This window comes from Schistocerca gregaria, chromosome 2, assembly GCF_023897955.1.
Source record: "Schistocerca gregaria isolate iqSchGreg1 chromosome 2, iqSchGreg1.2, whole genome shotgun sequence".
Lineage (NCBI taxonomy): Eukaryota > Metazoa > Arthropoda > Insecta > Orthoptera > Acrididae > Schistocerca > Schistocerca gregaria.
In genome coordinates, this window is record NC_064921.1 from 198143791 (window position 1) to 198165711 (window position 21921).

The following is a 21921-nucleotide window of genomic DNA, read 5'->3' on the forward strand; positions in this document are numbered from 1 at the left end:
GTGGACTGTTTTCTTCAGACCAAATCGGACACGTAGGTGCAAAGAAACTGCCACACATATTACCAGAAGAATCCACCTTCGCAGACGCCGATACAGCGGTGGTGTAGGAATTTCATACAGACAGGAAGCTTGATGTGAAGCATCTTATCCTACGACCAGGAACTGACTAGGTCCCGCGGGAACGTGTATAGAAGTACCAATATGGACTGAAACTATTGCACGCATTGAACCACATGACAAGTCACAACGTAAGCAGTTCACTGTGAACGCTCTTCGCCATTTAGAGGAGAACGGATAATTTTTGAACAACCTAGCATTTTCTGAAAAAGCAACATTCCACGTGTGTGGTAAGGTAAACAAACACATTGATCGCATCTGAGGCTCAACCAATTCGCATACTGCGGCGGAAGAGATACGCAACAGCCCGAAAGTGAAAGTGCAGTGTTATTTTTTTTTTACGGTTGATCGCCTTGTTGGGCCCTAACATTTACCTTTATACTCGTATGCTGGAGCTGTTTGAGCTCCACAACTGTCTGGTCGCCAAGATACAGTCTTTTGCCAACAAGATGGCGCATAGGCAGATTGGGCTCAGACTGTCCGAGATGTTCTGAACAAAGTGTTTCCAGATATCTGGACTGGCAGAGGTAGTCCTATTCCTAGGCCTTCTATGTCCTCTGACGCTACATCGACGGACTTCTTTCAATAGGGGTATGCTAAGGACAAAGTCTACCAAAATTCTGTCCTCCACATCAAATAATGGTCTCACTCTCGGCTGAATCAGGTTTCAAATCCTGTATGTCCATCATGATTTAGGTTTTCCATGGTACCGTAAACCACTGTATGTAGACGCCGTGGTGATTCCGTATGGAAGGACACCACCGATTTCCTACACTATTCTCCTGCTCCTCAGCATATATGATGACCGCCGGCCGCGGGTGGCCGAGCGGTTCTAGGCACTTCAGTTTGGAAGTGCGCGACCACTGTGGTCGCAGGTTCGAATCCAGCCTCGGGCATGGATGTGTGTGATGTCCTTAGGTTAGTTAGGTTTAAGTAGTTTTAAGTTCTAGGGGACTGATGACCTGAGATGTTAAGTCCCATAGTGCTCAGAGCCATTTGAACCATCTATGACGACCTCGTTACCGACAGAACGTTAAACCTCTCGTTTCCTTCGGTTGATCAGCTATCAGCTACGTCGAAACGTTTTCAGGAAATGCGTCTCTTTCGTTTCCACGGTGATTCTCACCTGTTTAGATTTTTCGCTCGAGTGATGAAGTAGCTTACAAACGCGTCGATTATTGCCTTGTTTCTGGGCCCCACTGACAACCACATTTTTTCGCGCGTATAGCTTTGGATAAAAAAATAAAAATAAAAAACAAAATATCTGTAAATATTAAATCGCCGTACACGTGAAAAATCGATCACGTAAGGAAACGCTCCGACATTGCTTAATGTGTTATTGCACGTCGTGTGTAACATTAAATTCAGCGTGATACTGATGTAACCATCGGCACGAAACTCGTAGTTAAGAGTAAAGTCATTTTAATTGTGATTGTGGTCATGTTAAAAAAACTGGCTACTGTAATATATGTGTAGCGAATTTGAAACAGACCTCTGAAGATAAAATATCTTTCCAAACTGTGTGTCTAGTAATTTGATGACACATCAACACTACGCCTCTCCAGTTATTTTCACTAATGATAACAATCACAAATCACTTATAATGCAGCACTTTTTGCTCCACTTCCACACACCGTACCGAGGGCTTAATTTCGCCTTAAAACTCGCCGGAACGGCGTTGTGGCAGCTCCTTGGAAATTTTTTTGATCTCACTGGAACTCGTAGTCGCCGATGTTTAAAATAGTACATGTGTATTAAATCACAACGTAACTGTAATTTGCCGCTGTGTCGGCACAAGTGAGCGTAGCAATGACTGAAAAACGTGATGTGATGGACAGGTGCGTACCGCGCGCGCGTGTGTGTGTGTGTGTGTGTGTGTGTGTGTGTGTGTGTGTGTGCGCGTGCGTACAGCATACTAAGACTTTTATGGCTGGGGAGGAGGGGTGGGTGATCGTATGCTCGAAGAGTTGCGTTCGGCAGCTAAAATTTTAATAATTAAGCACAGATCGCACCACTGTTAAATGAGTGTGCAGTCTCAAGAGACTGGGAGCTTCGCAAGGAATTTGAAAGAAACAAAACATACTCTAATTTATTAACAGTGTCATTTTCTTTTTCAAGATGAATAATTCCGTTAAAGGTATACTGTATTATGTATCGGTGCTATCATCTGCCGACAGATTGTTCCATGAAGTGCTCACCTGATTATTTCAGGTTACACTTAACGTTTAACAACATAATTATTTCCTGAATAGTTCTTTGATGATTAGCTGTTGACACATATCGATGGCACTTCAGACCGTAATCAGGCACAAGATATGAGATAAATGTTAGTTTTTATATCATCATAAGTAGGTCGAATACATGTATCATTCAGTAAACTGTTTCTAGGTTGCTAACTGCGATTTATGAGGTAGAGTTTATAGTCTCTTGTAGCATCCTGAGATCACTCAATTACTCACGGTACCGACAGCTTCGCTATGGCTGGCTGACATAACTGAATAAATACGGATGTCAGATTAATGTAACTGTACAATTCCTCTGAAAGAATAATCGCGCACAGTAATAGAAACAGAAATGCTCTGGATCAAAGGGTCTCGATTCTATCCTACTTACATGGTTGAACAACAATATTGTGACTATGAATTGATTCCAGAGCTGCAAAATAGATTGGAATAGAAAACAACAACCTATTATTTCAGTTGGTCGAGTAAAAACGTTTATGAACACAGGAATCCTGCTGAAAACATTCTTCGAGAATTTCAATTCACAAGCTGTAGAGATAAAAATGCAAAGAAATTTGATTACCTTGGGTGAAATCAGAAGAAACAATTACGCTGAGGTTTTGCTGTGTTCCGAGAGTTTGCTTTCATGCTGCAACGTGGTTTGCTGCGTTGGCAATGACGTCAGTGGCGGACGGATCCGGTGTCGGGAATAATGGCTCATTTTTCATGGGACTGCCACACAACGCGCCTCATCTCTAGCTCCTGCTGCACATCGGAAACCGTTGACATTTCTTCGTTAGTGGACGTCGGAGGGAGTCCTCTCAGACTGTCAACCCAATTGGTGTCGCAGACGTCCTCCTGCGACAGAAACTACAGAAGAATATCTGTTAACTTGTGGGAATTAATTTTCCTGAATGGGCTGCTTTTATTTTTGAAATAAACACATTACTTCATTTCAGTATCAAGAAAAGAACAACACGCAGTCACAAATTCCGAAGTTTATTGGAACATTTCTGGATTTCGACTATTACTTGCTCATCATGAGTGCAGTTGCCAACAGGTGACATGGAACCTAATATATCGGAATATAAACACTAATACCTTACATAGGCACGCATGTCACTGACAAAGAGACAGACTACATCTGCTCCAATAAACAACGGATTTTGTGACTGATTGCTGTCTTTTTCTTGATATCGAAATTCTTAATGGTCACTGCGGACTCATAGATCTAATGGACTCAAATTTAGTTAATTTTATTTCTTGATTTTTCTATTGCTCCTTGGACATTTTCAGTCTACCTCTGTTACACTGAAAAATTGTAGTCACGTAATAGCTTGCACACATTTACGTGGAGGAAGCTTCCACTAATGGTGTCCTTAAAAAAAAGTCTTATGATCATTGTAGTAACGAGTACAACGCTCACAGATCGGAATTTCGCACATAAAATGAGAAAATGAAATTAGCTAATAGAAAAAGCATGAAATAAAGTGTTTATTAAAAGAAAAGAAACAGTCCGTGGAGGGAAAGGCATCCCTCAAGAAATTCCCGGCGGCTGTTAACCCGTTTACACTAAAGATTAATTTCTGTTAATCTACCTGGTAAGGTCGATTTTTCTCCAGGCTTGGAACTGACAGTATCTCTGCTTTTTTCTTCTCCGAGATTGAGCTCAACTGCCTCGTTCTCATTTTATGTCTCAAGAAGCGAACATTATACAACAGTACCCCCCTCCCCCATGCAACCACGAATCATGTGTCGACAAATTTGAACTAAAGTAGTAAACAAAAATTAGTTCCCATGGTTAAGTAACTTCGTTCTGTTAAGAGGAACATTATGTGTCTTCACATTTAACTCTGTTAGAGGTGCGAAGTGATTAACACTGTTGTTGCCGGTACTATCACTATTTCTAGATTTAGTGATTTGTTGAAATTCTAGGAGTAACCTCTGTTTCATCGAGTCACATTGTTATGACTACGTCCTACCTGAATGTGACCACGCGAGATCTGCAAGTGATATAACATACACTGGTGAAGCGCTGCTAGAACGTATACAGGGTGAACAATCGATAAAATTTCGGAGAATGTTCAGGGATTTTCCTGAGTATTTCTGTACGAGGAACACGTAGTCTCCGGCAGCTCGTTGCAAAGTAATTGCATTTCTTTTTATTTCTTACCCATATTTATCTTTATAACTGTATTGCACTGAAAATATCTGCACAACAGTGCAGATGTTGACGGACGCATTTTGCGTCTTGTTTGAAAACAAACTTGTTCCATTCACTCGCGGTATTTGGTGTTGACATATGTAATGCCCACATGTACTCCTCAATCACATGCTTGCACTCAATACTGCTCGTATACAGGGTGAATCGCCGGCCGCGGTGGTCTCGCGGTTCTAGGCGCGCAGTCCGGAACCGTGCGACTGCTACGGTCGCAGGTTCGAATCCTGCCTCTGGCATGGATGTGTGTGATGTCCTTAGGTTAGTTAGGTTTAAGTAGTTCTAAGTTCTAGGGGACTAATGACCACAGCAGTTGAGTCCCATGGTGCTCGGAGCCATTTGAACCATTTTTTGAACAGGGTGAATCATCCAACACTTGTATCCATATACTTCTCACATGGAAAACACTATCGATATACGGTTTCCACAGAATCGAATTGTGGGCAACTTCAAATATTTGTAGCCAATACACAGATTCAGAGATGTTGACGAAAGGGCAATTATTTACAACAGTTACAGATTTGTAAATGGGAAAATGCCTGTTGTCAGTAAAATCCTAAAAGTAGCGTAAATGAGAATTTCAATGGTGTTTCTTGCAGGAAGCTAGTGCAAGTAATTTACGATTTATCGTACTGTGAATACTGTAAACACTTATAGCTGTTTGTTCCATGTTATTGCTTATATACTAGGCAACGGCGTTATGTTTGTTTACATTCGTTGTGTGTACACTGCGATTGCATTGCGATGGAACAAACAACTGTCAGTGTTTACAGTGTTCAGATTACGATACCTCGTAAACTAATAGCACTAGGCTCCTGCAACAAACACCTCTGAAATCCTAATTTAGTATACTTTGTTTGTGGTTCTGTCAATAGAGATTGTTCCGTCGAAAAATTTGTACCTGTTGTAAATAAATACACATTTGAAACTTATAACAACCTGTGTATGGGCTGCAATCGTGGACCGCTCTGATTAGCTGTGAAATGCGCATATCAATTTCTTCTCCCATTATCGAAATATTTGCGGTACAAGTTTTAGATGATTCACTCTTTCTGAGTCGGGTTTGTGTACTTCAGCCGTTAATACGCAGTGGTGTGAATAGATATACTGACGAAGAGTAGGCCGATACGCTCTTCGTATATGGATTCGATGAATACAGTGGAAAAGAGCCACAAACATCCCTACGCCGAGCTGTTGTATCCATGGCAACTGCTTAATAGTACTTCTGCATGTGAGTGTTTTTGCGTTACTCTGTTTTGTTTTCGATGTTTTGGTGAATACAAATTGCAGATTTTTTTCACAGTTGTGAAGGTACTTTCATAGAAAGGAAGGTAATTGGAATAACAAACTAGATAAATCGTGAAACTTCGTGGCAGATTAAAACTGTGTGTCCGACCGAGACTCGAACTCGGGACCTTTGCCTTTCGCGGGCAAGTGCTCTACCATCTGAGCTACCGAGGCACGACTCACGCGCGGTACTCACAGCTTTACTTCTGTCAGTATCTTGTCTCCTACCTTCCAAACTTTACAGAAGCTCTCCTGCGAACCATGCAGAACTAGCACTCCTGAAAGAAAGGAGTTCGAGTCTCGGTCGAGTACACAGTTTTTATCTGCCAGGAAGTTTCATATCAGCGCACACTCAGCTACAGAGTGAAAATCTCATTCTGGAAACATCCCCCAGGCTGTGGCTAAGCCATTCCACAATATCCTTTCTTTCAGGAGTGCTAGTTCTGGAAGAGGCAGTTTTGTCGGTAGGGATGAGTTTAAGGTGGATAAGGTGCGAGAGAGTCTGTTTGCGTGAATTTTGCTATCTGTCATGGTAGATAAAGGAAGCTACTTTTGGGCCAATGGTGCCAGGTATTTCTAAAACGGCCAAGATCTTCAGAAGTTGTCCAGGAGCTGCGTGTTCAGATGCGGAAGACTGGAAAAGACGACATCGGCAGACAGATCATGACGCACATTACGACCAGCTTCCTGAAACTGCTAATACCAGTAACAGTTGATTTCAAGTGCAAGTGTTTTCTTTTTATTTATTTATTCCGATTACGAACAACATTGTTTTATACTGGGTAGTTAATTTTGGTCTATGATGAACATCTGCAGATCAGAATACGAATAATTTTCCAATCACATCGAGCCAACATATATAATACTGTACAAAGTAATAAACCAAACAAGCTTCATCGTTTTTATCTAAAAACAATGTAGGTTTTTGGCGTATTAGTATGAGTGTACCATATCTACTTATGTTGGCTCGATGTGGCTGGAAAATTATTTGCACTGAGGTCTATAAATGGTCATCGTAGGCCGAAATTAGTACCTGGCATAAAATACTGTGGTCCGTAAATGGATTAAATACAAAAATACCGCCTTGGACCACTGTGGAATTTTACTGCTACTACGTCGCAACTAGGGTATGTTTTTAGGTTTCCTTGCCTCAATAGGTAAAAACGGAATCCTTATAGGGCCGTTTAGTTGTTAATCTCTCTCTCTCTCTCTCTCTCTCTCTCTCTGTGTGTGTGTGTGTGTATATGTATGTCCGACTGTTCAAAACCCTTTTTCTCAGCAACGGGTAGACGTATCAACTTGAACTTTCTGGCGCATATTAAGACCTACGAACCATTTCTACATCTACATCTACACATATACTCCACTAGCCACCAAGCGGTGTGTGGCGGAGGGCACAATTCGCTCCAAAGTCATATTTCCTACCTGTGTTCCAATCGCGGACCGCGCGAAGGAAAAACGACTGTCTGAAAGCCTCAGTATGAGCTCTTATTTCCCTTATCTTTGAATCGTGATGACTGCGTGATTTGAAAGTTGGTAGTAATAATATATGCTCTACATCCTCGGAATTTAGTGAGCAGTCCCTTCCGTTTAGCGCGCCGTCTATCTGCAAGTATGTCCCACTTCAAACTTTCTATGAGATTTGTAACGCTCTCGCGAATGCTGAATGTACCAGTCACGAATCTTGCCGCTCTTCTTTTGACCTTCTCAATCTCTTGAATCAGACCCAACTGTTAAGGGTCTCATACAGAGGAACAATATTGCAAGCACGGGTTCCCTGGTTCGATTCCCGGCGGGGTCAGGGATTTTCTCTGCCTCGTGATGGCTGGGTGTTGTGTGTTGTCCTTAGGTTAGTTAGGTTTAAGTAGTTCTAAGTTCTAGGGGACTGATGAGCAGAGATGTTAAGTCCCATAGTGCTCAGAGCCATTTGAACCATTTAGAGCCAATATTGCAAGACTGGACGAACTAACGTATTGTAAACTATTTCCTTTGTTGAAGGACTGCATCGCTTCAGGATTCTACCAATAAACCGCAATCTAGAGTTCGTCTTACCCGTTACTTGTGTAGTCTGATCATTCCATTTGAGATCATTTCGAATAGTCACACCGAGATACTTGACGGACGTTACCACTTCCAAAGGCTGGGCATTTATTTTGTACCCGTACATTAATGGGGATTTTCGCCTTGTTATTCGCAGTAGGTTACACTTACTAATATTGGGAGATAACTGTCAGTCATTACACCACGCTTTTATTTTCTGCAAATCGTCATTAATTTGTTCACAACTTTCGTGTGATACTACTTTCCTGTAGACTACAGTGTCATCGGCAAACAGTCTAAGGCCGCTGTCAATACCATCAACCAAACCGTTTATGTAAATCGTAAAAAGCACCGGACCTATTACGCTGCCCTGAGGCACAACTGAAGTTACGCATGTTTCTGTTGAAGCTACCCCGCTCAGAAAGACATACTGCTGCCTGTCTGTTAGAAAGCTTTCTATCCAACCGCATATGTCATCGGATATACCGTAAGCGCGCACTTTTTGTAGCAAGCGACAGTACCAAGCCGGCCGATGTGGCCGGGCGGTTCTAGGCGCTTCAGTCTGGAACCTCCTGACCGCTACGCTCGCAGGTTCGAATCCTGCCTCGGGCATGGATGTGTGTGATGTACTTAGGTTAGTTAGGTTATGTAGTTCTAAGTTCTAGGGGACTGATGACCACAGATGTTAAGTCCCATAGTGCTCAGAGCCATTTGAAACATTTGACAGTGCGGAACGGAGTCGAACGCCTTTCGAAAGTCGAGAAATATGGCATCAACCTGGGAGCCGATTTCTAGAGCCTGTTGTTATCATGCACAAAGAGGGCCAGCCTTGTCTCGCATGACCACTGTGTCCTAAAACCGTGCTGGTTTCCGCAGATAGGCTTCTGAGAGTCTTGAAAGGTTGTGATGTCTGAACACAAAATATGTTCCATGATTCTACTACAAATCGATGTCAGTGAAATTGGCCGGTAATTAAGTGGATCCGATTTTCTACCCTTTTTATAGATTGCTATGACCTGGGCCTTCTTCCAGTCCCGTGGAACTTTCCGCCGTTCGAATGATCTCTGATAGATAATGTATAAGAATGGTGCTATATTTGTAACATAGTCAACATATAATCTTATGGGATACCGTCTGGGCCAGATGCCTTCCTGCCGTCTAAGGATTTTAACTGTTTTACAATCACAGATACACTAAACACTATGTTAGCCATCCTTTCGTTTGTTCGATAGTTGAAAGGTGGAATGATGCTGCAGTCCTCTATCGTAAACGAGTTTTTTAAGGCTAAGTTTAGAATTTCGGCCTCCTGTTTATCATCGTCAGTTACATTACCCAATGTAAAAAAGAAGTGAAACTTCTTAGACAAGGAAATCAAAAGATACGGCCCTTTATGTCACATTTTCTGATACTTGCAAACTCACTTATCAAAACCCACAGGGAACTTACTGTTGACCTAGAATCATGAAATTTGCCTAGAAGCAAGGTTTCGTAGTACAACCGAAAAAGTCCGAAATTGTTAATTTGTGATAATATCACACGAAAAAAGTAGTTCCTTCGTTATTTGTTATTCGTCTCCAAATTTGAAATTAAAACTTTCTAGAAAGTCTTAGAATCCCGGGGGCCGTATCATTGTCGATGACAGAAAAAAATCTAATCCTCCATTCCCAGAATAGATTGGCTCTGCCTAAGCGAAAGCCCCAGTGCGCGAGTTCTAACCCTGGCCCCGTTTTTTTTCTTCATCTACATCTACATCTACATCTACATCTACATGGATACTATGCAAATCACATTTAAGTGCCTGGCAGAGCGTTCATCGAACCACCTTCACAATTCTGTATTATTCCAATCTCGTGTAGCGAGCGGAAAGAATGAACACCCATATCTTTCCGCACGAGCTCTGATTTCCCTCATTTTATCGTGGTGATCGTTCCGCCCTATGTAAGTCGGTGTCAACAAAATATTTTCCCATTAGGAGGAGAAATTTGGTGATTGGGATTTCGTGAGAAGATTCCGTCGCAACGAAAAACGCCTTTCTTCTAATGATTCCCAGCCAAAATCCCGTATCATTTGTGTGACAGTCTCTCCCATATTTCACGATAATACAAAATGCGCTGCCTTTCTTTGAACTTTTTCGATGTACTTCGTCAGTCCTATCTGGTAAGGATCCCACACCGCGCAGCAGCATTCTAAAAGAGGACGGACAAGCGTAGTATAGGCAGTCTCCTTAGTAGGTCTGTTACATTTTCTAGGTGTCCTTCCAATAAAACGCAGCGTTTGATTAGCCTCTCCCACAACATTATCTATGTGTTCTTTCCAATTTAAGTTGTTCGTAATTGTAATACCTACGTATTTAGATGAATTTACGGCTTTTAGATTTGACTGATTTATCGTGTAACCGAAGTTTAACGAGTTCCTTTTAGTACTCATGTGGATGACCTCACACTTTTCGTTATTTAGGGTAAAATGACACTTTTCGCACCATTCAGATGTCTTTTCTAAATCGTTTTGCAGTTTGTTTTGGTCTTCTGATGACTTTATTAGTGGATAAACGACAGCGTCATCTGCAAACAACCGAAGACGGCTGCTCAGATTGTCTCCCAAATCGTTTATATAGATTAGAAGCAGCAAGGGGCCTATAACACTACCTTGGGGAATGCCTGAGATAACTTTTTTAAATTATTTATGGAGAAATCGAGGCCTGTCACTCGATACCTTCGCCTGTAGCCTTTATACTCATTAACTACGCGATAATTGTACGACATTCTAACGCTGGAAAACATAAGTTCTGCCGCAGTTGGCAAGGACATCCCTCTCAGTAACGAGAGCCGTTCTAGTTCCGCGTGGTAAAGCCGGCTCTCTCCGTGGGCGGCGCTTTAAATATGAACACGGCCGTGACGTCACACAGCAGCTGACTGCGGGCCTAGTGGAAGAAGCTCCGTTCCAGAAATAGGGCGCCTGCGTCACTTAATGCGTCTGGGGAGGAGTGTCCACAAAACAAGAAGGCAATCGGCTGGAAAAGGGGTAGGAATGGGTGGGGGGGGGGGGGGGAGTAGGGGAGGGAAGCAGAGAGCGGTAAACACTAGCGGAGCAGCGACCACATGCCGCGCTGTGGGAACGCCGGCGATACGGGGCCATACGCTTATCTCCGCGGGCAGCGGGACACGTCTTATCTGGCGCTCAGGCCCCGTAGGGGAGGGCTGTCTGGGTTGACGCGCACTGGTGATAGCTTCGTCATGTCTGTGTTACACACACTTCGCCTCTCGTGTTGCTGGGCTCAAAGAGACCTCCTCCATAGAAAGTTTTTTTTATCGTAAATTTATCTGAAAATCTTGATATAGGTGTGTGACCATTGTAAAGTTACGTGATGTAAATAAAACACAGCTGTATTAAAAAAGCGATGTTGTTAAAACATACGAGGGGGGACCCAACAGAAACCGGATTGTTGTCATAAAAAAATTATTGATGAACCTTTTTACAAAATTACTTCAGTCACCTTCAAAATACTCTCCATTACATGCGATGCACTTGTCAAGTCTCTTTTCCCACTGTTGGAAGCATGTTTGGAACTCTACAGGTATGATACTGTCCAGTGCCCTTTGCGAAGCTGTTTTTACCGCCTCCACATCGTCGTAGATGCGTTTTTTTCATTCGCGGGAATAGGAAAAAGTCGCACGGGGCTGGGTCCGGCGAATACGGAGCGTGGGGAACGACAGACCACCTCTGAGATCCCAAATAGTGGGTCACTCGTAAGGCCGTGTGTGTTCGATCGTTGTGATGCAGAAACCAGTCACCTCATCGCCAAAGTTTCGGGCGTTTCCTCCTCACATCCTCTCGCAGACGCCTTAAAACATCCAAGTGCTGGTTAACAGTCTGGCCAGGGGGTACGAATTCCCGATGTTCAATTCCATGAACATCAAAAAACACAATGATCATCGTCTTCACATTTGACCTCACTTGCCTTGCTTTTTTTGGTCTGGGAGAGTTGGTAGTCCTCCACTGGCTTGACGCTTGCTTGGTTTCTGGATCATACCCGTAACACCAACTCTCATCCCCTGTAAAGACTTTGTTCAAGAAGTTTGGATCACGTGCAGTCTCTGTTTTCAAGTCCTGACACACAATCATGCGGATGATTTATTGCTCCTGTGTGAGAAGGCGCGGAACAAATTTAGCATTAACACGTCTCATGTGCAAACCCTCACTCAAACTCCGCTGGCACGAGCTCCAACTGATTCCTGTCTCTGCTGAAAATTGGTCGATCCTTGTTGATCTTTTGGCAGACCCTTTCAATGTTCTCCTCATTTCGCGATGTTGAAGGGCGTCCAGAACGAGCTTGCTCTTCAACACACACCTCACCGCGTTTAAAGCGCCCAAACCACTCGAAAACCTGTGTGTGGCTCATAGCGTCCTCCTGAAAAGCTTCCTGAAGCATTTGGTGTGTCTCCGTTGCAGTTTTTTTAAGCAGGAAACAAAATTTCACACAAACTCTTTGTCCTTCTAAAGTTGCCAAAACGACTTCGCAGAGGTAACCCGCCAACAGTGAGAGAAACACAATACCACACTTGCACGTTCAGCTCTACACTGACGGCGTCCGCACAGCTGTTTCATGAAGATCTCTACTGACACCATCTAGCGTGAGAACCCTGCACTACGTCTACGAGTGGCAGCGCCCTCGAAGTCCGGTTTCTTTCGAGTCCCCCGTCGTATCCGCACAATAATTATTTTTGATAGATGAATACCTACCATTTTAAATAAGTGACCAATGTATCTCCAACAAGTACATCAAAAATTTTCAACCAAACCATGAAGTTAAGCAAAATAGCAGCAGTAAATGAGTACGTTCGGGTTAGTTCATCGTATCTAGTTAGTGCTGATATTTTGTTTAACTTCATGGTTTTCCGACGAATGTTAACGTACTTGTCGGAGATATACTAAACACTAATCTAAAATGGTATGTACTTTTTCTATCAAAATAATTGTTGTGAAGATACGTTGCAACTATATTCCTTATATAAGATACGTGCATTTCCTGTGCACCATGTAACTCTATATTTTTTCTTGTATTTTTCTCAGGTCATCTGACGAGCGTAATGAGGAATAAAATGATCGAGTCTAAAAACGTGTAGTACGCTACCGGTTTTTCCGCGATCATCCAGCATTTTTAAAATTATTCATCGTTTTTGAAAGTTTTTTAAAAATTTAGTGTCTTCTGGAACGTGCCCAAAAAGCGGTCTCAAAACGGTAACAGTTAAATTACAAAATTTTTAAGGCTTTCGTGGCCGCTTGGTGACAAACTGCCTATTGGCTCCTGTCTCGGGTTCTTCAGCCGACGTTCATTTAATGATTTCACTGACGTTTCGCCTGTACGAGTGGTTGGCGAAACGTCATTAAAATCGTTAAATGAACGTCGACCGAAGAACCCGAGACTGGAGCCAATAGGCAGTTTGTCAGTTATATTACAGTTTGTTTTTTTCAATTCAGACTGTATATTAGCCATAGTCAATCGTCGTACGAAGCTACATAGCCTTAACAAACGACAGGGATTCCGATATAAGACATATTTTACATCCACAGTAAACTGAAAACACTAAAGAAGACGAAAATAAAACACAGGGTACACAGATGTAATATGCTATAAAAGCCTACTGCTAACAATAAGAAATGATAAATCATGGATGGTATACGTTTTTGATATTCCCAATTCAATCCATGTTAATGACTATGTATCTAAATTAGCTCTAAAATACTGTTTTCTATGTCCTGTAAGAAATGTTTCAAAATCTGCGAATAGAGAACTGAATATCTGTGCATATCTATAAGTACGATCTAGACAGAACACGAGAAAAGTATACAAGAAGCACATTTGGGTGTTACAGCCGTACGTATAGATTTACCCGTATTCAGAAACACACGTGTAGGAGATACACAGTAAGCATAGAAAGTTCCTACACTTAGAGTCCGCTCGTCATCATGGAGTTTGATGAGTCTTAGGCATGTTGTAGAGGGACCTGTCTTCAGAACCTGGCCAGCGGCTTTTCGTGCTACGGCCCCTAGTTACCGAGCTTTTATGATTATCTCCTATATCTAAATGACTACTTTGCACTTCACACTTAAGTGCCTGGCAAGAGTTTTTCGAACCACCTTAAGACTTTTTCTCTACCGTTCCACTTTTTGAGACGGCGCGGGAAAAAGGAACACTTAAATCTTTGTGCGATTTTTCTCATTTTATTATGATGATCATTTCTCCCTATGTAGGTTGGCACAATAATATATTTTCACATTCAGAGGAGAAAGCTGGGGACTGAAACTTCATGAAAAGATCTTGCCGCAACGGAAAACGCCTTTGTTTTAATAATTGCTATCACAACTCGCTTATCACTTCCCTGACGCTCACGCCCCTATTCCGCCGCGATAACACAAAACGAGTCGCCCTTCTTTGAATTTTTTCGATGTCCTCCGTTAGTCCTATCGGTAAGGAGACCATACAGCACAGTAATACTCTAGCGGAGGACGAACAAACTTAGTGGAGGCAGTCTCATTAGTAGACCTGTTGCATTTCCTACGGGTGCAGCCAACAAAACGTAGTTTTTGGATTCCCGTCCCCACAACGCTATCTATGTGATCGATCCAACTTAAAATGGTCTTAATTTTAATTTCTAGATATTTAGTCGAGTTGACAGACTTCAGATTTGTGTGATATATCCTGTAACCGAAGTTTAACAACCGGCCGGGGTGGCCGAGCGGTTCTAGGCGCTACAGTGCGGAACCGCGCGACCGCTACGGTCGCATGTTCGAATCCTGCCTAGGGCATGGATGTGTGTGATGTCCTTAGGTTAGTTAGGTTTATGTATATCTACGTTCTAGGGGACTGATGACCTCAGCAGTTAAGCCCCGCCGGCCGCGGTGGTCTCGCGGTTCTAGGCGCGTAGTCCGGAACCGTGCGGCTGCTACGGTCGCAGGTTCGAATCCTGCCTCGGGCGTGGATGTGTGTGATGTCCTTAGGTTAGATAGGTTTAAGTAGTTCTAAGTTCTAGGGGACTGATGACCACAGCAGTTGAGTCCCATAGTGCTCAGAGCCATTTGAACCAGTTAAGTCCCATAGTGCTCAGAGCCATTTGAACCATATGAAATTTAACAGATTTCTTTATATATTCATGTGGATGACCTCGTAGAATAGCCACATTTCGCACCATTTAAATTTAGTGTCTACGTCATCTTGGAATTGGTCTTGTTCTGATGACTTCACTAGTCGGTGAATGACAACATCATCTGCAAACAATTTAAGAGGGCTGCTCAGACTATCTCCTAAATCGTTTATGTAGATCAGGAACAGCAGAGAGCCTATAACACTTCCTTGGGGAACGCCGGATAGAACTTCAGTTTCACACGATGGTTTTCCGTCGATTACTACGTTCTGTAACCATTGTGAGAGGAAATCGAGGCTCCAGTGGCACAACTATGATCTTAATGATATTTCGACCAAGCGAGTGTAGTGCACAGGCTAAGGTGCAGGGCTACCACGCTGACGGGTTCCAACCCCGCTTCTGTACTTCTTTTCAGTTTCATAGTACACAATATCATTAAATAGTATACACAGCTGCGCAAGGATTCAAGAGACTGAGTCCGCAGCTCGTGGTCGTGCGGTAGCGTTCTCGCTTCCCACGCCCGGGTTCGATTCCCGGCGGGGTCAGGGATTTTCTCTGCCTCGTGATGACTGGGTGTTGTGTGATGTCCTTAGGTTAGTTAGGTTTAAGTAGTTCTAAGTTCTAGGGGACTTATGACAATAGATGTTAAGTACCATAGTGCTCAGAGCCATTTGCACCAAGAGACTGATGAAGGTACTCATCCCAGTCCTGACCTCGATTATGTAATTAATTCCGATCAGTTCCGCTGCCAGAATCCATCTACGTACAGTAGATCCCTTACGGAACAAGAAGCGAAAACCGTCCCTGTGCACAAAAAATATTTGAACAAGATTAGACATTCCTTCACAGCACAGTATACTAGAACTGCAAGAGGAAAGACAAGAACCCACCGGAAAATTTGTTCGGACTATTCAAAAAAAGAGTTGAAGAGTTCAGTCTTAATTAAAAAATTTGTGACCTGCATGAAATCTGAAAAGTTCACGAAAGTGCTGTATGGAGAGTTTTCAAAGTCTGTGAGTCTCTGTACTTGACACCACAAAAATTTCTTTACATCACTGATCTGTGGGGAGGGTAGACTGGTCAGATGCTTTACGATCAAACCATTGTATATGAAAGAAAAGCATGCATCTACACCGTAAAAATTGTCCCACGCAGAAGTACTCCACTTTGCTAGACTTGCCAGAGACTAATGGAATATAGTTTCGAGGGGAAACTCCATAAAATGCGTTCTTTCGATCTGCATCAATTTTGTGCACATGCTTTCGTAGCAATGATCAAATACACATGGAACCATAAAAATGCGTTCTCTAACTATGCATTACCTTCGTGCACCTGCTTTTACAGGAATGATCAAGTGCGATTCGAGGTTAATCGAAGAAACAAAACTCTTTTGAATTCAAACGTACTGTATTTTCCAACATCACTTCTGAAAGGCAGTAGCTTTCAAAAAGTCTACGAATTTGTGTTCCGGTTGCGTCTACGACAAATACCCTTCGTAATTCTGTTCTAGCACGGCAAGCGTTGCAAGCGGTAGCGAATAGGACAATTCTGTAATCTATTCAAGAAGAACACATGGTGTGTCGTGGGGCGATGACTCTGTTTTTAAAATAATTGAAAAGCTACGATCGCTTCAATATCGTTTACTAGATGACCGGTTTCAGCATTCTGAAGGTGCCACCATCGGATCTGTGTAGGTATAACAGAACAGGTTTGAGTGAGTATTTACTTAAGTTAACTATATACATTGCAATTATTACAGAACCGCATATCTGAAACGTGGATTAACATTTATAAAACCAATTGGACATTGTGGCACATGAGGCAGACCATCTGATAAAAATCATTGTCACAACCACTGAAAATTAATAAAAAAACTGCTCTCATGGTCGTTCTTTCCATAAAATATAAAACTGTAGTTACTAGATGAAACCACCACTGCTCGCCTAACACCGGTCGGCATGATCACTGCCCTATTCCGCGCAGGCTTACCTGCTGTGATTCTAGCGGTTCACAACCGGCCACCAGATAGCGCTGTCCAAGCAGCGCATACGCAGTCCCACGGTATAACCACTCATTACTACTAAAACACAACTTTACTATAACTTCTTGTCACACACCCATGCAAAGCCCACATTTGCCCATACATTTCCTGTACATACTATGATCACTGTAAAGTAAGTCAATTACAAAGTAAAAGCATCTGAGGCACAAACATTACCCATTAGCGTGTGCGATGCTTGGACAGTGTTTGTTTTAAAATTCCCGCCAATCTTAAAAATATCCATACATTCGATGCCGTTGGATACCTATCTCTCTACCTGGCAATATTGGATTCAACTGACAGCATCTGTACTCCGATGCAACGAACATGAGTTACTGGGATTCACAAGCTTGCTATAATGTCTCCCGCCCCGCTATCACAAACCCAGAACACTGTCTAACGTATGGTGCGTTATTGCAGTCTACGGTGCCAATCAAACTTGTTATCGGTAACACTACAATATTTTTGTTAGTAGCTAATTGCATAACAGAAAAGAAATAAAAGGTACTCATATGATTCGGGCTATAAATTGAAAATAATAGCGTATGCAGCACAACATGGAAACAGAGCAGCTGAGCTACATTTGGCTCTCCACCAACAGAAAAAATCCATTCGCTACTGGCGGGCTAGTAAAGAAAAACTGAAAAAATTGGGAAGATTAAATGTGTACATAGAGGACGGGAAACAAAATGGCCAAAACTAGAAGATGAATATTGAAATGGATTCAAGGACACCGTCAGAATGGCTGTGTAATTAATACAAAAATGATTCAAATACACGCTCGTAAGTTAGCGCTACAGTGAAACTTAACAGACTTTAAGGGTGGAGATAGCATGCGAACAAAAAACAAAATATCCCAGAATATGCCACAAGAGCATGAAGAGAAAATATTGTCTTTTTATCGCTTTATTATTCAACATCGAAAGAAAACCAGTGTGAAACGAAACCAATAGCGAATATGAACGAAACACCTCTGACATTTGATGTATCGAGTAACAGAACTGTTGCCATGAAAATGGTAAAATTGTAACAATAAAAACAAGTGAACATAAAAATGCGATACGTTATTGTCCTTCCATGTTGTGCTGACGGTACTGAACTTAATCCAAGGATAATTTTCAAGCGCAAAACAGTTCAAAACCTTCTGAAATACCACCAAGAGTCGTTCACGTACATGACAAGGGCTGGATGGACGAGGCTGGTGTGAAATTATGGATTAACAGAGAGTGGGAGAGAAGGAAAGATGCTTTGTTGAAGAAGAGTTCTCTTCTTATGCTAGTCAGTCATTTGAAAACTTCTGTGAAAGAGAAATTGAGACAGGGAAATAAAAAGTATTCCGTTATTCCGGGAAGACTTACTTCACAACTGCGTTCTCTTGACGTCTCTCCGAATAAACCGTTTAAAGTAATTATGAGAGAAGAATGGAACAAATGGATGATGGATGAAACCCAACATGAATTCACGCCGAAGACAGCTTTAAAAAGACCTACAATCAAATAAGTGTGTCAGTGCATAGAACGGTCGTGGTGTAGAGTGAGAGAAGACATTACTATTAAATATTTCGGTAAGTGCGATATCAAACGCTCTCGATGGCAGTGAAGATCATCTTATATACAAAGAGAAGAACGATGACGACTAAGAGGAAGAAGAAGAAGAATGTTCAGATGTCGATTTTCAGGGATTTTAAAAATGGCTTAAAAATAAAGTCGCGACTTATGGTCCGTAGCCCTTGAAGTCCGTAAGATACGGTATTTTACGGTATGCAACAGTACATACTGATTTGCTGGAAGCGTACGGCAACAAAGCACCACCATATGGCATAATGGGGAAGTTCCGCTTTCAGCGTGGTCCACACTAGTCTGAATGACGGAGAATGAAGGAAGTGGTAGTCCATTAGTGAAGAGCCTGGAATCACAAGACAAGCGGAGGGCCTGCTGATAGAAGACCGACGTATCAGTATCGAGGAAATGATGGAAAGTAGATAAGTTTTCTACATCTTGCAACACAGTTTGAATGTGGAAAAGGTTGCTGCCCAGTGGGTTCTGCGATCACTCTCACCCATTCGAAAAACCTGCCGAATAGGGGCAGCAGCGAAAAATGATGCCTCATCCAGATGATTTCTTTGGCAGTCTAATCACCGTAGGTGAGTGCTGGGTGTATCACTATGACCTCTAGACAAAGGGGCAAAATAGGAAGTGCAACCGTGTAGATTCACAGGCACCAAAGAAGGCGAAGACCCGAACATCAGCGGGAAAAGTAATGGAGAGTATTTTTTGTGACTGCAATGGGGGGAGTTGAGAGCTTACACTTCTATGGGGAAAAACCTCTCAGGGGGACACTACCGAAATCTCCTGACGAGGGTGCGTAAGGATGTGAAGATAAAACGTCGCGGGAAGATATTCAAAAGGATGGTTTTGCACTTCATCAAAGCCCCAGCTCTTTTGTAAAGAAGAGTTTCAGACAATTTTTTTGTTTGTCTCTGGGTGAATACAAAGCCTCTAAATGTTTAATAAAAGAAAACTTGGTCCATAATAGCCCCTTAGATTGCTGCAGATGGTGCAGTTATTTGCCGAATTGTAAAAGTCATCAGATGATCAAAACCATTTGCAAAATGATTTAAACAAGGGATCTGTATGGTGTGAAAAGAGGAATAATGCAGTGCGATGTGGGATCCGCATCAGATGGGACTGACGCAGCACGTCGATAAAATTCAGAGAAGGGCAGCTCGTTTTGTATTCTCTCGAAATAGGAGAGAGAGTGCCCTGGACATGATACGTGAATTGGGGCGGCAATCATTAAAACATTGGCATTTTTCGTTGCGACGATATATTCTCATGAAATTTCAATCACCAACTTTGTGCTCAGAGCGTGAAAATATTTTGTAGGCGCCCATCTACGCAGGGAGAAACGATTATCAAGATAAAATAAGAGAAATCAAAGCTCGCACAGAAAGATTTAAGCAATCGTTTTTACCGCGTGCCGTTCGAGAACGGAAGGGTAGAGAACTAGTCCGACGTTTTTTTCAGTTAACTCTCTGCCGGGCACTTACCTGTGACTTGCAGAGTGATCACGTGGCTGTAGTGTAAATGATCCTTATTTAAATGGTGCGATTTGCTTATTTCGACGACTTGTATTTTTCCGGCTGGTCCCGGCGGAGGTTCGAGTCCTCCATCGGGCATGGGTGTGTGTGTTTGTCCTTAGGAAAATTTAGGTTAAGTAGTGTGTAAAAAGCTTAGGGACCGATGACCTTAGAGTTAAGTCCCATAAGATTTCACAGACTTTTTTTTGGTAATTTTCAAGTTCATGTGTGATATTACGTATTACATGTCGAAACTGTCAAGTTATTTTTCACTACAAATAAAAAGTAGACGTAATATTCCACCCTTACATTGAGAGTGGATCCACACCAACAACTTTAAACGTCATGTTTGTAACTTTGACGGTTATGACATGTAGTACGTAATATCGCACATGTGCTTGAAAATGACAAGTCCTCGAAATTAGCTAATAGGACATTCTAAATAAAGATCATTAATAGTACAGCCAACTACGGACCATGTTTTCTTTTATTAAACCATCAAACATGCTGGTTCTTTAGGCCACCAATTTCTATTTAACTATGCGCATACCAACCAGTGACTTTCTCCTGTGTCGTCAGATGAAGAAGATACTGAATGGCAGGCACTTTCAGTAAGACGTGTAGGTGATTTTCGTGGTGGGGCGTTTCCTGAGAATCCAAAATGCAGATTTCTGCAACCTAGGTCTCCTTCGTCAAATGTTCCATCGTTGTGAATAACGTGTGGCATTGAAGGGTGAATATACAGGGTGTTTTCGCAAGATGTGCAAAAAGGTAGTAAGACATAGAGTATGATAGAGACTGCCCCAGGCAGGGAACCTGGGGTCGTAGAAGAAAGCTTAAGGAGATATTGAAGTAAACTTGTCTACCGCTTTGTCTAGCATTACTGTTTTCCACGTTATTTACAACTAACATATGTACAAGTTTACATTTGCTGTTCTGTTTATTTACATATACTTTCTTTATTTGCTACAAGCAAACATGAAATTGCCAGATTGTAGCTGCCTGTGATGTGGTTCGAAACACACCAGGGATATTTGTCATAGGGCGTCAGAATTTTATTCCCCGATGTCACGTTTGCATTAAGGTTGATGGCCGTCAGTCTCAGCACATTTTGTAAGATAGAGGACAACTGGCACGTTGATCAAGTCAGTGATGGTATTTGCAGTTAACTGTAACTATTGTGTATTAAACAGTACACAGTAATGTGATTTTATTCCTCTTATCCTCCGACCCCAGATTCCCAACCTCAAATTGTTCACTGGAGCATTCTCTCTGTTCCGTTAAATTTTTGCACACTCTTACGGGAACACCCTATATAGATAAGGACTGACACCATCACCAAGTGTCATAGACGCAGTTTGATTTTTTCTAGGAGAAGATAAATTTTTTTAGTAACCCTAGTAAGATGAATTAACGAATAACTGAAAAGAGCTCAGATAACGTCGTGACTGGTAAAACTGAACAGAAAAAGGATGGTAGCTTAGGCGTTAACGTCCCATCAATGACGAGCACTTTAGAGATGGAGCTCAGACTGGGGATAGACGAAGAAGCAAAGAGGCTGTAGCTCTTCAGTGTAACCATATCGGTATTCGTCCTAAGCGATTTAAGAAAATCACACTTAATCTCACTCTGAATGGCCAGATTTGAACGAACGTCCGCTCAAGTACGAAAGTTTAGGTGCACATATGCGGTACAAATGCAGATGATCTAAAGAAATTTTAAGTTGCATCCCATATAGCGATAAATATCAACACCGACGGCCAATTCGAAAATAG